The sequence below is a fragment of the Arachis hypogaea genome, chromosome 11 (assembly GCF_003086295.3).
Source record: "Arachis hypogaea cultivar Tifrunner chromosome 11, arahy.Tifrunner.gnm2.J5K5, whole genome shotgun sequence".
NCBI classification, from domain to species: domain Eukaryota; kingdom Viridiplantae; phylum Streptophyta; class Magnoliopsida; order Fabales; family Fabaceae; genus Arachis; species Arachis hypogaea.
Genome location: NC_092046.1, coordinates 36,404,965 through 36,421,483, shown reverse-complemented (window position 1 = coordinate 36,421,483; position 16,519 = coordinate 36,404,965). Strand labels below are relative to the sequence as shown.

The following is a 16,519-nucleotide window of genomic DNA, read 5'->3' as shown; positions in this document are numbered from 1 at the left end:
TTCACTGCTTTTTCTTGCTTCAAGAATCATTTTTATGATTTTTCAGATTATCAAATAATATTTCTCCTTATCATCATTCTTTCAAGAGCCAACATATTTAACATTCATAAACATCAACTTCAAAAGACATATGCACTGTTCAAGCATTCATTCAGAAAACAAAAAGTATTGTCACCACATCAAAATAATTAAACTAGTTTCAAGGATGAATTCGAAACCATGTACTTCTTGTTCTTTTGTTTTTAAAACATTTTTCATTTAAGAGAGGTGATGGATTCATATTCACTACTTTAAGGCATATACACTTAGACACTAATGATCATGTAATAAAGACACAAACATAGATAAATATTTAACATAAGAAAATGAAAAACAGAAAATTTAAGAACAAGGAATGAGTCCACCTTAGTGATGGTGGCGTTTCCTTCTTGAGGTACCAATGATGTCCTTGAGCTCTTCTATGTCTCTTCCTTGTCTTTGTTGCTCCTCCCTCATTGCTCTTTGATCTTCTCTAATTTCATGAAGGATGATGGAGTGCTCTTGATGTTCCACCCTTAGTTGCTCCCAATAATTATGTGGAGGAAAATGTATCCCCTGAGGTATCTCAGGGATCTCTTGATTTGCAGTCAAATGTTCTACAACTGAGCTATAGACCCTTGAGATGAATCTCTCCATCTCCTATGACTTGGAGGTGGAAGCTTTTGTCTTCCATTTTCTCTTTCTAGAGGTTTCTCTGGCCTTAGGTGCCATCAATGGTTATGGAAAAACAAAAAAGCAATGTTTTTTCCACACCAAACTTAGAATGGTTGCTCGTCCTTGAGCAAAAGAAGAAAGGAAGGAGGAGAAGAAGAAGAGATGGAGGAGATGGAGGTGTGGGAAGGGTTCGGCCACTGGGGTTTAAGGTGGTTATGATGTGTGAAAAGGTGGGAGTGATGGTTTGAATTTTGAGTGGGTGGGTGTAGGTGGGTGTATGATGGTTTTGGAGGGGAATTGGAGGTGATTGGTAAAGGGTTCTTGGGAAAGGGTAATATAGGATTATGAGGAGGTAAGGTGAGTGGAGGTATGTGGGGATTCTGTGGAGTCCATAGATGCTGAGATGATCCTGTGGGGTCCACAGATCCTGAGGTGTCAAGGATTTACATCCCTGCACCAATTAGGCATGTAAAACGCCTTTGCATGCAATTCTGGCGTTTAAACGCCGAATTGATGCTTGTTCTGGGCGTTCAACGCCCAGATGCAGCATGTTTCTGGCGTTGAACGCCAGTTCTATGTTTGTTTCTGGCGTTCAGCGCCAGCTTTCCTCAGTGTGCATTCCTGGCGTCTGAACGCCAAGATGCTGCTTGTTTTGGGCGTTCAACGCCAGATCCATGCTCTGTTCTGGCGTTGAACGCCAGCCAGATGCTCCTTACTGGTGTTTAAACGCCAGTAAGCCCTTCCTCCAGGGTGTGATTTTTCTTCTGCTGTTTTTGATTCTGTTTTTTATTTTTCTATTTATTTTGTGACTCCACATGATCATGAACCTAATAAAACATGAAAGAACAATAAAAATAAAAATAAAAATAAAATTAGATAAATAAAAATTGGGTTGCCTCCCAATAAGCGCTTCTTTAATATCAATAGCTTGACAGTGGGCTCTGATGGAGCCACACAGGTGATCAGGTCAATTTTATAGACTCCCAACACCAAACTTAGAGTTTGGATATGGGAGTTCAACACCAAACTTAGAGTTTGGTTGAGGCCTCCCAACACTAAACTTAGAGTTTGACTGTGGGGGCTTTGGTTGACTCTGCAGTGAGAGAAGCTTATCATGCTTCCTCTCCATGGTTACAGAAGGAGATCCTTGAGTTTTAAACACAAGAGAGTCTTCATTCAGTTGAAGGATTAATTCTCCTCTGTCCACATCAATCACAGCTCTTGCTGTGGCTAGGAAGGGTCTTCCAAGGATGATGGATTCATCCTCTTCCTTCCCAGTGTCTAGGATTATGAAATCAGCAGGGATGTAAAGGCCTTCAACTTTACTAACACGTCCTCTACCTGACCATAAGCCTCTTTTCTTGAATTGTCTGCCATCTCTAATGAGATTATAGCAGCTTGCACCTCAAAGATTCCCAGTTTCTCCATTACAGAGAGTGGCATGAGGTTTATTCCTGACCCAAGGTCACATAGAGCCTTCTCAAAGGTCATAGTGCCTATGGTGCAAGGTATTAGGAACTTTCCAGGATCCTGTTTCTTCTGAGGCAATCTCAGTTGATCCAATGCATTTAGTTCATTAGTGAACAGGGGAGGTTCATCTCCCCAAGTCTCATTACCAAATAAATTGGCATTCAGCTTCATGATTGCACCAAGGAACTTGGCAACTTGCTCTTCAGTAACGTTCTCATTCTCTTCAGAAGAGGAATACTCATCAGAGCTCATGAATGGCATAAGGAGGTTCAATGGAATCTCTATGGTCTCTAGATGAGTCTCAGATTTCTTTGGTTCCTCAGAGGGAAACTCCTTATTGATCACTGGACGTCCCAGGAGGTCTTCCTCACTGGGATTCACATCCTCCTCCTCTCTTGTGGGTTCGGCCATGATGGTCAATTCAATGGCCTTGCACTCTCCTTTTGGATTTTCTTCTGTATTGCTTGGGAGAGCACTAGGAGGGGTTTCAGTGATCTTCTTACTCAGCTGGCCCACTTGTGCCTCCAAATTTCTAATGGAGGACCTTGTTTCATTCATGAAACTCAGAGTGGCCTTAGATAGATCAGAGACTAAGTTTGCTAAATTAGAGGTATTTTGTTCAGAGTTCTCTATCTGTTGCTGAGTGGATGATGGAAAAGGCTTGCTATTGCTAAACCTGTTTCTTCCACCATTATTAAAGCCTTGTTGAGGCTTTTGTTGATCCTTCCATGAGAAATTTGGGTGATTTCTCCATGAGGGGTTATAAGTGTTTCCATAGGGTTCACCCATGTAGTTCACCTCTGCTATTGCAGGGTTTTCAGGATCATAAGCTTCTTCTTAAGAAGATGCCTCTTTGAGTACTGTTGGATGCAGCTTGCATTCCATTCAGACTTTGAGAAATCATATTGACTTGCTGAGTCAATATTTTATTCTGAGCCAATATGGCATTCAGAGTATCAATTTCAAGAACTCCCTTCTTCTGAGGCGTCCCATTACTCGCAGGATTCCTCTCAGAAGTGTACATAAACTGGTTGTTGGCAACCATGTCAATAAGTTCTTGAGCTTCTACAGGCGTTTTCTTTAGGTGAATGGATCCACCTGCAGAAGTATCCAATGACATCTTAACTAATTCAGACAGACCATCATAGAATATATCCAGGATGGTCCATTCTGAAAGCATGTCAGAGGGACACTTTTTGGTCAGTTGCTTATATCTCTCCCAAGCTTCATAGAGGGATTCACCTTCTTTCTGTCTGAAGGTTTGAACATCCACTCTAAGCTTACTCAGCTTTTGAGGAGGAAAGAACTTGGCTAAGAAAGCCGTGACCAGCTTATCCCAAGAGTTCAGGCTATCTTTGGGTTGAGAGTCCAACCACACTCTAGCTCTGTCTCTTACAGCAAACGGAAAAAGCATAAGCCTGTAGACCTCGGGATCAACTCCATTGGTCTTAACAGTATCACAGATCTGCAAGAATTCAGTTAAGAACTGAAAAGGATCTTCAGATGGAAGTCCATGAAACTTGCAGTTCTGCTGCATCAGAGAAACTAATTGAGGTTTCAGCTCAAAGTTGTTTGCTCCAATAGCAGGGATGGAGATGCTTCTTCCATGTAAATTGGAATTAGGTACAGTAAAGTCACCAAGCATCCTCCTTGCATTATTATTATTTTCGGCTGCCATCTCCTTTTCTTGTTCGAATTTTTCAGTAAGGTTGTCTCTGGATTGTTGTAATTTAGCTTCTCTTAGTTTCCTCTTTAGAGTCTTTTCAGGTTCTGGATCAGCTTCAACAAGAATGCCTTTTTCCTTGTTCCTGCTCATAAGAAAGAGAAGAGAACAAGAAAAGAAGAGGAATCCTCTATGTCACAGTAAAGAGGTTCCTTGTTGTTAGTAGAAGGAGAAAGGGAATAGGAGTGGAGAAGGATGGATAATCCAAACACAAGGGTGAGGATAGGAGCGGTAATTTGAGATGAGGAGATGTGTTAGTGAATGAATTAAATAAATAGAAGAAGATGAGAGGGAGGAGTTTTCGAAAATAATTTTTGAAAAGGGGTTGATGATTTTCGAAAATTAAAGGAGAAATAAAATTAAGTGTAAAGTATCATTTTTGTCCTCATCGTTTGGGGTAAGTCACAAAGTTGTCTCTAACGTTTCAATCGTCCTATTTAAGTCCCTAACATTTCAAAACTGACTCAATGTTGTCCTGCCGTTAAGGATCCGTTAACAGAATTGACAGCAGGACAAAATTGAGACGATTTTGAAACGTTAGGGACTTAAATAAGACAAAAATGTTGGGGACAAAAATGATACATAGAAATAAATTTTAATTTTATCTTTCAGTAATATCAATTTTTTACTATACATAGTAGTTTTTTTTTAATCACATCTAAGTAAATTACACTTAATCATATTACTTTCATTTTAAATAAATTAATTTTTTATGATTTTACTCTTAAAGATTTTTAGTTATCATGAAATGTTTGTAAAATGACTAGTATATAAACTTGCAGAAAAAAATAATATATATACAATAAAATATAAATTATACCTTTTGTCTCTAATGTATCAAAATTCTTTAAAATTATAAAAAAATAAATTTATTTAAAATCAAAGTAATGTGATTAAGTGTAATTTATTTAGATGTAATTAAAAAATAATTGAATACTATGTATAGTAAAAAATTAATATTATTAAAAGATAAAATTAAATTAAAATTTATTTTTATGTATCGTTTTTGTCCCTAACATTTTCGTCCTATTTAAGTCTCTAACGTTTCAAAATCGTCTCAATTTTGTCCCGCCGTCAATTCTGTTAATGGATCCCTAACGGCAGAACAACATTGAGTCAATTTTGAAATGTTAGGGACTTAAATAGGATGATTGAAATGTTAGGGACAACTTTGGGACTTACCCCAAACGTTGGGACAAAAACGATACTTTACTCTAAAATTAAAATTAAAATTTAAAATAATTAATTAATTAAAAAGAATTTTTGAAAAAGATGGAGGTATTTTCGAAAATTAGAGAGGGAAGAGTAGTTAGGTGGTTTTAAAAAAAGATAAGAAACAAACAAAAAGACAATTAATTAGTTGAAAAAGATTTGAAAATCAATTTTGAAAAGATAAGAAGATAAGAAGTTTAGAAAAGATATTTTAAAATCAAAATTTTTTTTGAAAAAGATATGATTTAAAAAGATATGATAGAAAGATATGATTAAACTTAGTTTTGAAAAAGATTTGAATTTTAAAATCAAAATTAATGACTTGACTCACAAGTAATCACAAGATATGATTCTAGAACTTAAAGTTTGAATTTTTCTTAACAAGAAAGTAACAAACTTGAAATTTTTGAATCAAAACATTAATTGTTGATAATATTTTCGAAAATTATGAGATAAAACTAAGAAAAAGATTTTTGAAAAATATTTTTTTTAAAAATTTTCGAAAATAAATAAGAAAAATGAAAAAAGATTTGATTTTTGAAAAAGATTTTGAAAAGATAAGATTTTTAAATTGAAAATTTGATTTGACTCATAAGAAACAACAAAATTTTAAAAAGTTTTGAAAAAGTCAACTCAAATTTTCGAAAATTTATGAGTGAAAAAGGGAAAGATATTTTTTTTATTTTTGAATTTTTATTGATGAAAGAGAAAAACATCAAAAAGACTCAATGCATGAAAATTTTGGATCAAAACATGTGATGCATGCAGGAATACTATGAATATCAAGATGAATACCAAGAACACTTTGAAGATTATGATGAACATCAAGAACATATTTTTGAAAATTTTTCTATGCAAAGAAAACATGCAAGACACCAAACTTAGAATTCTTTAATGCTTAGACACCATGAATGCAAAAATGCACATGAAAAACAACAAAAGATACAAGACAAGAAAACATCAAGATCAAACAAGAAGACTTACCAAGAACAACTTGAAGATCATGAAGAACACTATGAATGCATCAATTTTTCGAAAATTTTATGCAAAATTTAAAACATGCAATTGACACTAAACTTAAAATTGACTCAAGACTCAAACAAGAAACATAAAAAATATTTTTTATTTTATGATTTTCTAATTTTTTTGGATTTTTTGAAAATTAATGTGAAAAAGAAAAATAAGGATTCCAAAATTTTTAATATGAATTCCAGGAATCTTGCACTCTTAGTCTAAAGCCTCAGTCCAGGAATTAGACATGGCTCACCAGCCAGCCAAGCTTTCAATGAAAGCTCCGGTCCAAAACACTAGACATGGCCAATGGCCAGCCAAGCTTTAGAAGATACAAATCAGTCATACAATAACAAATTTGATTAGCAACAACTAGCTTGCTCTTGTAATGATGATTTGGGAGCCTCAGTCCAAATGAATTTAGACATGACTTTACAGCCAGCCAGGCTTCAACATGCTTCATGAAACACTAGAATTCATTCTTAAAAATTCTGAAGAAAAATATATTTTATTTTTTTGGAAATTTTTTTTTTGATTTTTTTTTTCGAAAATAGGAATAATAAAAACAAAAAGGTTAAAATTAAAATAAAGTTACCTAATCTGAGCAACAAGATGAACAGTCAGTTGTCCAAACTCGAACAATCCCCGGCAACGGCGCCAAAAACTTGGTGTGCGAAATCGTGATCATTCCATTCCTTGGTAACGGCGCTAAAAACTCAATACGCACATTTATGATCTTATATCTGTTTCACAACTTCGTACAACTAACCAGCAAGTGCACTGGGTCGTCCAAGTAATAAACCTTACGTGAGTAAGGGTCGATCCCACGAAGATTGTCGGCTTGAAGCAAGCTATGGTCACCTTGTAAATCTCAGTCAGGCGGATTCAAATGTATAAAGAGATTATAGTGAACGAAAATTAAAATAGGATAGGGATACTTATGTAATTTATTGGTGAGAATTTCAGATAAGCGTATAGAGATGCCTTCGTTCCTCTGATCTCTGCTTTCCTGTTGTCTTCATCCAATCAATCCTACTCCTTTTCATGGCAAGCTTTATGTAGGGCATCACCGTTGTCAATGGCTACATCCCATCCTCTCTTGTGAAAAAGGTCCAAATGCTTTGTCACGGCACGGCTAATCATCTGTCGGTTCTCGATCATACTGGAATAGGATCCATTGATCCTTTTGCGTCTGTCACTACGCCCAGCACTCGCGAGTTTGAAGCTTGTCACAGCCATCCCTTCCCAGATCCTACTCGGAATACCACAGACAAGGTTTAGACTTTCTGGATCTCAGGAATGGCCATCCATGGGTTCTAACTTATACCATGAAGACACTAATAACTCGGACTCGGTCCCCTGTATTAGATATCCAAGAGATATCCATTCAATCTAAGGTAGAACGGAAATGGTTGTCAGGCACGCGTTCATAAGTTGAGAATGATGATGACTGTCACGATCATCACATCCATCATATTGAAGTGCGAATGAATATCTTAGAAGCAGAATAACTTGAATTGAATAGAAAAAACAGTAGTACTTTGCATTAATCTTTGAGGAACAGTAGAGCTCCACACCTTAATCTATGGTGTGTAGAAACTCTACCATTGAAAAATACATAAGTGATAAGGTCCAAGCATGGCCGAATGGCCAGCCCCCAAACGTGATCTAAAGATGAAACTAAAGATGTAAATACAATAGTAAAAAGTCCTATTTATACTAAACTAGTTACTAGGGTTTACAGAAGTAAGTAATTGATGCATAAATCCACTTCCGGGGCCCACTTGGTGTGTGTTTGGGCTGAGCTTGAAGTTTACACGTGCAGAGGCTTCTTTTGGAGTTGAACGCCAAGTTGTAACGTGTTTTTGGCATTCAACTCTGGTTCGTGACGTGTTTCTGGCGTTTAACTCCAGACTACAGCGTAGAACTGACATTTAATGCCCTTTTGTGTCGTCTAAACTTGATCAAAGTATGAACCATTATATATTGCTGGAAAGCCCTGGATGTCTACTTTCCAACGCCATTGAGAGCGTGCCATTTGGAGTTCTGTAGCTCCAGAAAATCTACTTTGAGTGCAGGGAGGTCAGAATCCAACACCATCAGCAGTCCTTCTTCAACCTCTGAATCTGATTTTTGCTCAAGTCCCTCAATTTCAGCCAGAAAATACCTGAAATCACAAAAAAACACACAAACTCATAGTAAAGTCCAGAAATGTGAATTTAACATAAAAACTAATAAAAACATACCTAAAATTAACTAGATCCTACCAAAAACATACTAAAAACAATGCCAAAAAGCGTATAAATTATCCGCTCATCAATCACAAACATTAGAAAGTAAAGGAAACAACTATGAAAATAACTAACAAAACTCAAATGAAAACAAACCAAAAGAAAGAAAAATAGAAATACTTTACTCATGGTTGGGTTGCCTCCCAACAAGCGCTTCTTTACCGTCACTAGCTTGAGGGACAGCTCCTTTGCGGAGAATAATAAGGGCTCATAATTTCACCCCTTACAGTGAACTTTCTCCCTGTTCTCTCATGGATGAGCTCCATATGTTCTAGAGATAGGATTCTGTTCACAGTGTGTGGAATGACTAGACTGTCAGTGAAGACCACTCTCATTCCAGGTGAGAGGTCCTCAGTGGGGATCCTCTTTCCCCTCCAACCTTTAGGCACTTTCTTCTTTCTGCTGTCTTTCTCAAAGCTTGATGATGGTTACCCCACACCAAACTTTGGGTTGGTGTCTGGGGGCTCTGTTAGGCTTTGTATGAGAGAGATGGTGGAAGCACTAAGTGCTTGTCAATGGTGCCTTCTCCAACTGATGTAGAATGAGATTTATGAACCTTGAACACAAGACAGTCCTCATTCAGTTGCAGGACTAGCTCTCCTCTTTCTACATCAATCATGGCTCTTCCAGTGGTAAGGAATGGCCTTCCAAGGATGATAGACTCATCCATGTCCTCTCCAGTGTCAAGAATTACAAAATCAGCTGGGAGATAAATGTCTTCAACCTTCACTAGGACATCCTTCACCATGCCATATGCCTTTTTCAGTGACCAGTCTGCTATCTCTAATGAAATGTTGGCAGCTTACACCTCTAGAATTCCCAGTCTTCTCATCACAGAGAAAGGCATGAGGTTGATGCTAGACCCAAGGTTACACAAGGCCTTCTCAAAGGTAATTATACCTATGGTACAGGGAATCAGGAAGCTTCCAAGATCTGGCCTCTTCTGAGGCAGCTTCCTCTAAACCAGGGCACTGTACTGTTGGATAAGTACTGTAGGTTCTTCTTCCAATGCCTCTGTTCCATAAAATTTTGCATTCAGCTTCATGAGAATTCTCAAGTACCGAGAAACTTGCTCTTCTCTAGTTTCCTCTTTCTCAGCAAAGGAGGAGTATTCTTCAGACTCCATAATCTACAATAGGGCATTCAAGGGGACCTCTATGGTCTTCTCATAAGCTCTGATTTCCTTCAGTTCTTCAATAGGAGGGTCCCTGGTGGGCGTTGAACACCTCTCCCATTGTGGCGTTCAACGCCACAACTTGCTCCTCTTTCGGCGTTGAATGCCTAGCTACTCCTTTGTTGGCGTTCAACGCCAGAAGCTCCTCTTCAGATTTGGCCTCAGCTCCTACAGTGAGGGCTTTGCACTCTTCTCTTGGGTTTACATCAGTATTACTTAGAAGAGTATTAGAAGGGATCTCAGGGTTCCTCTTACTCAGCTGACCAATCTGTACCTCCAGATTCCTAATGGAGGATCTTGTTTCAGTCATGAACCTGTGAGTGGTCTTAGAGAGATCAGATACAATAGTTGCTAAGTCAGAAAGGCTTTGCTTAGAAGTCTCTATCTGTTGCTGAGAAGGTAGGAATAGTCGAACCTAGTCTGGTTTCTTCCACCTTGATTGTTGTTGAAGCCTTGCTGAGGCTTCTGTTGATCTCTCCATGAAAAGCTAGGATGATTCCTCTATGATGAGTTGTAGGTATTTCTATAAGGTTCAGTGTTGGGATTCCCTGAGGAATTTTCCATATAATTAACCTCCTCCATCATGGGTTGATCTGGATCATAGGCATCTCCTTCATAGGAGGCCTCTTGAGTGCTGTCGACTGTAGCTTACTATCTAGTCAGATACTGAGAGATCATGTTGACCTATTGGGTCAGGATCTTGTTCTGAGCCAATATGGCATTTAGAGTGTCAACCTCCAGGACTCCTCTCTTCTAAGATATCCCATTGTTCACAAGGTTCCTTTCATAAGTGTACATGAATTGGTTATTGGCAACCATATCAATGAGTTTCTGTGCCTCTTTAGGCATTTTCTTTAAGTGGAGTGAACCACCAGCAGAGTGATCCAATGCCATCTTGGACATCTCAGAGAGACCATCATAGAAGATATCTAGCATGGTCCAGTCTTAAATCATGTTAGGAGGGTATCTTCTGATCAGTTGCTTGTACTTCTCCCAAGCTTCATAAAGGGATTCACCCTCTTTCTGTTTGAAGGTTTGAACTTCCACCCTAAGCTTGCTCAACTTCTGGGGTGGAAAGAACTTGATCAAGAATACATTGACCACCTTCTCCCAAGAGTCTAGGCTTTTCTTAGGCTGAGAATCTAGCCAGAGCCTAGCTCTATCCCTTATAGCAAAGGAGAAAAGCATAAGCTTGTAAATCTCTGAATCCACTCCATTAGTCTTGATAGTATCAAAGATCTGCAAGAAATCAGAGATGAATCTGTTGGGATCTTTCTGTAGAAGTCCATGAAATTGGCAGTTCTTTGAACTAGAGTGACCAATTGAGGCTTCAGCTCAAAGTTATTTGCACCTAAGTCCTTTCTCTGTCTTTGAGTCAGGCTTTTTCAAAACTTGCTAGAATCATCCAAAAATCATCTAAAAACATAGGAAAAACACAAAAACTCAAAGTAGCATCCAAAAAGTGATTTTTGCATAAAAACCTACTAAAACTTAATAAAACTTAACAAAACATAACCAAAATACTATAAAAAATAATGCCAAAAAGCGTATAAAATATTCACTCAACAAAGAATCATGCATTCAACATTAAAGAGTTTAAGCTTAAAATTCAGGGGTAAATGTTAGCAAATAAAATGGTTTTGGTTAGCTGTTTCACTTATTCACAATACAACACAAATAGTTATGATCTTTCAAGTCCTCTATCCTGATTATATTATAAAATTCTTCCTTGAAGCAGCACCTTGAAGCAAGCTTATTTTCTTTTCTTTCACAGTGTATTTCTTTTATGAGGTGTCTTGTACCTTTGAGCTTAGTTTTGACTCTAAATGCATCAAATAAGATAAAAAAATAACACACATGCAAACAATTAAAGGAAAAAGGAACATATAGCAAATAGAACAAAATTCAACCACCTTAATTGTTATTGCCATCATCTCCATCATCTTCCTCATCGTCTTTATTATCTTCATCATCTTAGTGTGGTTCTCTAGCTCTCCACATCTCTTGTTGTTGCTCAAGAGATTGTTAGTTGATGTAACATTCCCATGGAGGAGTTGATTATGAATCCACTCACCAACCTTCGGATATGGTGCCATTGTTGGATTAGATACTTGTGTTCCCACAAATAGGTAGTTCACTTTGCACTCCATAGCTTGCTTGAAATTTCCGAGTACAACCCGTTAGTTTTCTTATTCATGCATGATGATTGATGAGACTCCCTTGGTTCAATTGTTCCATCCTAAGTTTCTCAAGAGATGTGGTCAGTTGTTGCCAATATTCATTAAGGGATAGAGATGAAACTTGAGGGATAGAGGATTGTGCTTCTTGAATTGGTTGAGGTGGAGAAGGTTGTTGAGCTTTCTTTCTTAGTGGCCTTGACCTTTGCATACATGGACTGAGCATCACCCTTTCCATTCTTTTGGGTTAACTGGGTGATCCACCTTGATTTACACATCTTCATCAAACTCAACCCCTGCTTCTTCACAAAGCTTATGAATGAGGCTTGGGAATCCAAGCCTTATTTTCTTTAACACACTCTCAGTTATGCGTTGGATATTAGGGGGAATAATTTCCTCCACATTTACCTCATCTCTGGTCAAGATACAGTGAATAAGAATGACTTTTTCTTTTGTCACTTCGGAGTTGTTAGAAGAGGGAATGATGGACCTCCTCACAAATTCAAACCAACTTCTTACTGCCAGAATGAGATCACTTCTTTTCAACTAATTTAGGTTTCCTTTAGAATCATTTTTCTATTGGGCCCCAGTATGAAAATATCATTTATGATATTATTGTACCTTGGACAAGTACTTAGTCTCTGTTTATAGATTATTATAGAAGAAGAGAAAGGAGATGGATCTCTCAATTTTAGAACTCTTTGGATCACATCGGGTCTGAAGTCCACAGGCTTACCTCTCACATAACTCATTGATGAGCGGATATTTTATACACTTTTGACATCATTTTCATATAGTTTTTAGTAGTTTTTATTTAGTTTTTATTGAGTTTTTATACGTTTTAGTGTTAAAATCATATTTTTAGATTCTACTATGAGTTTTTGTATTTTTGTACAATTTCAGGTATTTTCTAGCTGAAATTGAGGAGCTGGAGCAAAAGTCTGATTCAAAGACAAAGAAAGCCGTGTAGATGCTGTCCAGATCTGACCTGCTTGCATTCAGAAGAGTTTTTCTGGAGCTACAGAAGTCCAAATGGAGCGCTCTCAATGGCTATGGAAAGCTGACTTCCAGAGCTTTCCTTCAATATATAATACCATACTCTGCTTCGGATTAGAAGGCCCAAAATTGGTGTTCAACGCCAGCCATCTGACCATTTCTGGCGTCCAGCGCCAAAAAGGGATTCCAAGCTGGAGTCCAACGCCCAAAAAGGTGTCAGGACTGGAGTTCAACGCCCAAGAGACCCCAAGGCACTGGATCTCATCAAAACTTAGCCCAAACACTCACCAAGTGGGCCCCATAAGTAGATTTTAGCACTAAATAGACTGTTTTACCCTTACTAGTCATCTGTTTAGTATTTAAAGTGTATTTTACATAATCATTAGACATCACGCACACTTTACAGCCCTATTTTTCATTTTACATTGTATTTTACTTCAGTATGAGTTTCTAAACCTCATAGGTTGAGGGGAGGAGCCCTGCTGAGTCCTTTGAATTAATAAAAGTACTACTATTTCTCTTCGATCCGTGTTTGATTAATTCTAAGATGTATATTCGTACTTCATCGTGGTGAATAGGATGATCTAACCAATTTCATCACATTAAGACGAATGTGCCTGACAAACACCCACATCTACTTGGGTTAGAATATGTCTTTCACTAGACAAGGACGACCAACAGCTTGAATATACATCTCTCAGACGGCTAATTCATGACTTCGTTGGAAACTTCTTGAGACATCAGTTCAGCCAATTTCTGGGGAGATTAGGGTCTCTGTGGTAGAGACTAGAACCCAAAGATGCAACATTCTCTGATCCGAAAGATCCGACCTTGTCTGTGGCATTTTGAGTAGGATCATAAAGGAGAATAGACTGTACGTGCTTCACCCTCAAGTAGAGATGGATCCACACTAAACCTGGGGTTCAGATCTGGAGGAGTGTCAATCACATACAGCCTGCCATTGAAGAAATCACTCACAAGCAAAGAGAGCAGTAGTACCAGAGTTAATTCAGAAAGACAAAGCAACTCCAACTCTCAATTCTATTCCTATCATTTATTCCAATTAGAATAACAAGTACTTATACAAAGTTCTAAATATAAACCTTTTGATTTCGCCTGACTAAGACCTGCAAGATAACCATAGCTTGCTTCAGACCACAATCTCCGTAGGATCGACCCTGATTCGCTCAGGTATTACTTGGATGACCCAGTTCACTTGCTGGTACTGCCCGTACGAAAAGGTGTGGGGTTTGCATGTGCATACCACTCATATAGGTGGGTTCTAGTTGTCTTTCCATTGCGGTGTTTGTATAAAACTCTTGGTCTAGTAAGAGCCCCACTTGGCTAGGTGGGTTACACATAGTTGCCCATTTTTGCCTTTGGCTTTGTTTGCAGATACCTAGGTAAAACCCTCTTTTTATCTCAAATCCCACCTCGAGTATCACTAGTTTATGGGTTGTCCACCCATAAAATTGATGCTCATGGAAGGGAGAACGGAACCATTCCTCATCATGTTGAGGTTCGACGGGTGCCTAGCCCTTTCTTTTTCTTGATAAAGAGGCATCAACTTTGGAAGACATGGAATGAATAAATATGAATGAAGTAGAACCGCAATACCAAACTTAGAGAGTTGCTTGTCCTTAAGCAAGAATATGAATATAAGAAGGAAGGAGAGGGACAAAGAGAGGGTGAAATAGGGAAGGAGTATAGATTGTAAAGGTGAAGAAGGTTATGATATGAAGAAAAGAGAGAGAAGAGGGGTGATGCTTCAGTTGGTTAAAGAAGTGGGGAATGAGTGCAAAATGAAGAGTGTGCGTTGCATGAATTTATAGGGTTGTGGTGGTGTGGATCATGTGGTGAGAGATGAGAATGGAGATCCAATAGTTTGCATGCATTGGTTGTAACCGAGGAGCTTTATAGAGAATGTAAGATGATGTAAGAGTGTGTAAGAGAGTGGTATTGGATATGGTTTTGGTGATGGTGAGTGGTGTATATTTGTTGGAAGGCTAAAGGACAAAATGTGTAAGTGGAAGAAGGCTTGAAGATAAAATTTGTAAGAATAAAGAGATGGTGAGTAGTTGGCATGGTCAAAGGGGTATTAATGCAAGAGAGGACCTATGCATGTAGATGTATGATGACAATGAAAGACTAATGCATGTGTTCTTGGTAGATGAATTATAAATGCATGTGAGTAGTGCAATTAAGGATGTGCAAGTGAATTGTGCATGCACGCAATAATGGCTATGGTTCAGTTATATAGGTTCATGAGGAATGCAATATAAAGCTAGAAATGTGGCATGAAGTGAGCCAAGAGTTACATGTACTTAAGGAATGAATTAAGCCATGCATGCATAACCTACCTTCTCTTGCAACAATTGCATATGAAAAATACTAAATAGAATGTAAAAATAGTTGAAGCAATATGAAAAATAAAATGCAATGCATAGTAAGCATTAAAAACTACATAAAAGAATGACCTAATTATTGCGATTGCGTGAAAAAAATGTGGTGCAAGTGATGAACGGATTTTTGCTAGTAAAGAATTTCACAAATGAAATTTCGTTGAAAGTATAGTTTCTAAACCAACAAAGAATCCTTTCATACAAAAATTCAATTGTCACAAGTAACAATTCCAATAAAAGTAATAACCGAAGTATTCAAACCTCGGGTCGTCTCTCAAGGAATCGCAGGGAGGTGTAGTTATTACTGGTCATGGAAAAGTATCTTTTTGGATTTTTGAAATAAGGAACAAGGAAATAAAATGGCAAGAAATTAAACTAATAACTAAGAAAAGGCTCTTGGCAAGGTATGAGAACTAGACGTCCTATCCTAGTTATCCTTATCAATTGTTATGAGAATTGTCCATTGCTCCCACTTAGTTAACCTCTAACTATGAAGGAAATTCAAGTGGACAAATCAATTTGATTCCTCAAGTCCTAGCCAACTCCTAAGGAAAGACTAGCTTTAGAGGGATCCAAATCAACCAGCAATTTTCAATTATCAATCAACAAAGGAGTTTGATAACTCAAGAGTCTCCAATTACTCAACCAAAGCCAAGAACATAAAAGTCTAACTTAAAACCCTCCCAAGCATTTTAACAAACACTTGGAAGGGATAACATAAAAACATACAAAACTAACAAGGAATATGAAATCTAAATAACCAATTTCAAACATCAATGACTAACAAATAAAGAAAGCAATCATAAATATGAAATACCTCAAATTGCATTAAATAGAGAAATCAAATCTAACAAGAGAATTCATTAACCAAATAGCAACATAAAGTAATCAACAAAGGAATTAAATAAACTAGAATACTAGAACAATTAAGAGTGGAAGAGAAACTAAATTGACGCAAAGTAGAATCTAAAATTAAGAAAAGCTAAACCTAAAATCCTAAAACCTAGAGAGAGGAGAGAGCCTCTCTCTCTCTCTAGAAAACTACATATAAAACCTAAATTGTGAATGAATTGATGAATGAATGAATGATGTGTGATTCCCCCACTCTGCAGCCTCTAATCTGTGTTTTCTGGACCGAAAACTAGGCCAAAAGTAACCCAGAAATCGCCTCCAGCGTTTTTTGATGCGTCCAGCACGTGGTTCTGTCACGCGTACGCGTCGATTGAACTTTCGCAAGGTCACGCGTACGTGTGATCCATGAGTGCGTATCGCCTAACAGCATGGCAACTATGGCAAATTATATATCATTTCGAAGCTCGGATGTTAGCTTTCCAACGCAACTGGAACCGCCTTATTTGGACCTCTGTAGC

The 16,519-nt window shown here is 37.7% G+C and overlaps 2 non-coding genes across 2 annotated transcripts; both read left to right on the top strand.

The window, feature by feature from the left end:
• The first annotated feature begins 3,337 nt into the window (after positions 1–3,337).
• Positions 3,338–3,445, top strand: LOC112725460 (small nucleolar RNA R71). The gene has a single exon (XR_003164568.1). It is a non-coding gene; the product is annotated as a small nucleolar RNA R71 (small nucleolar RNA).
• Positions 3,446–10,521: 7,076 nt separating this feature from the next.
• Positions 10,522–10,630, top strand: LOC112725639 (small nucleolar RNA R71). The gene has a single exon (XR_003164733.1). It is a non-coding gene; the product is annotated as a small nucleolar RNA R71 (small nucleolar RNA).
• Positions 10,631–16,519: the final 5,889 nt, after the last annotated feature.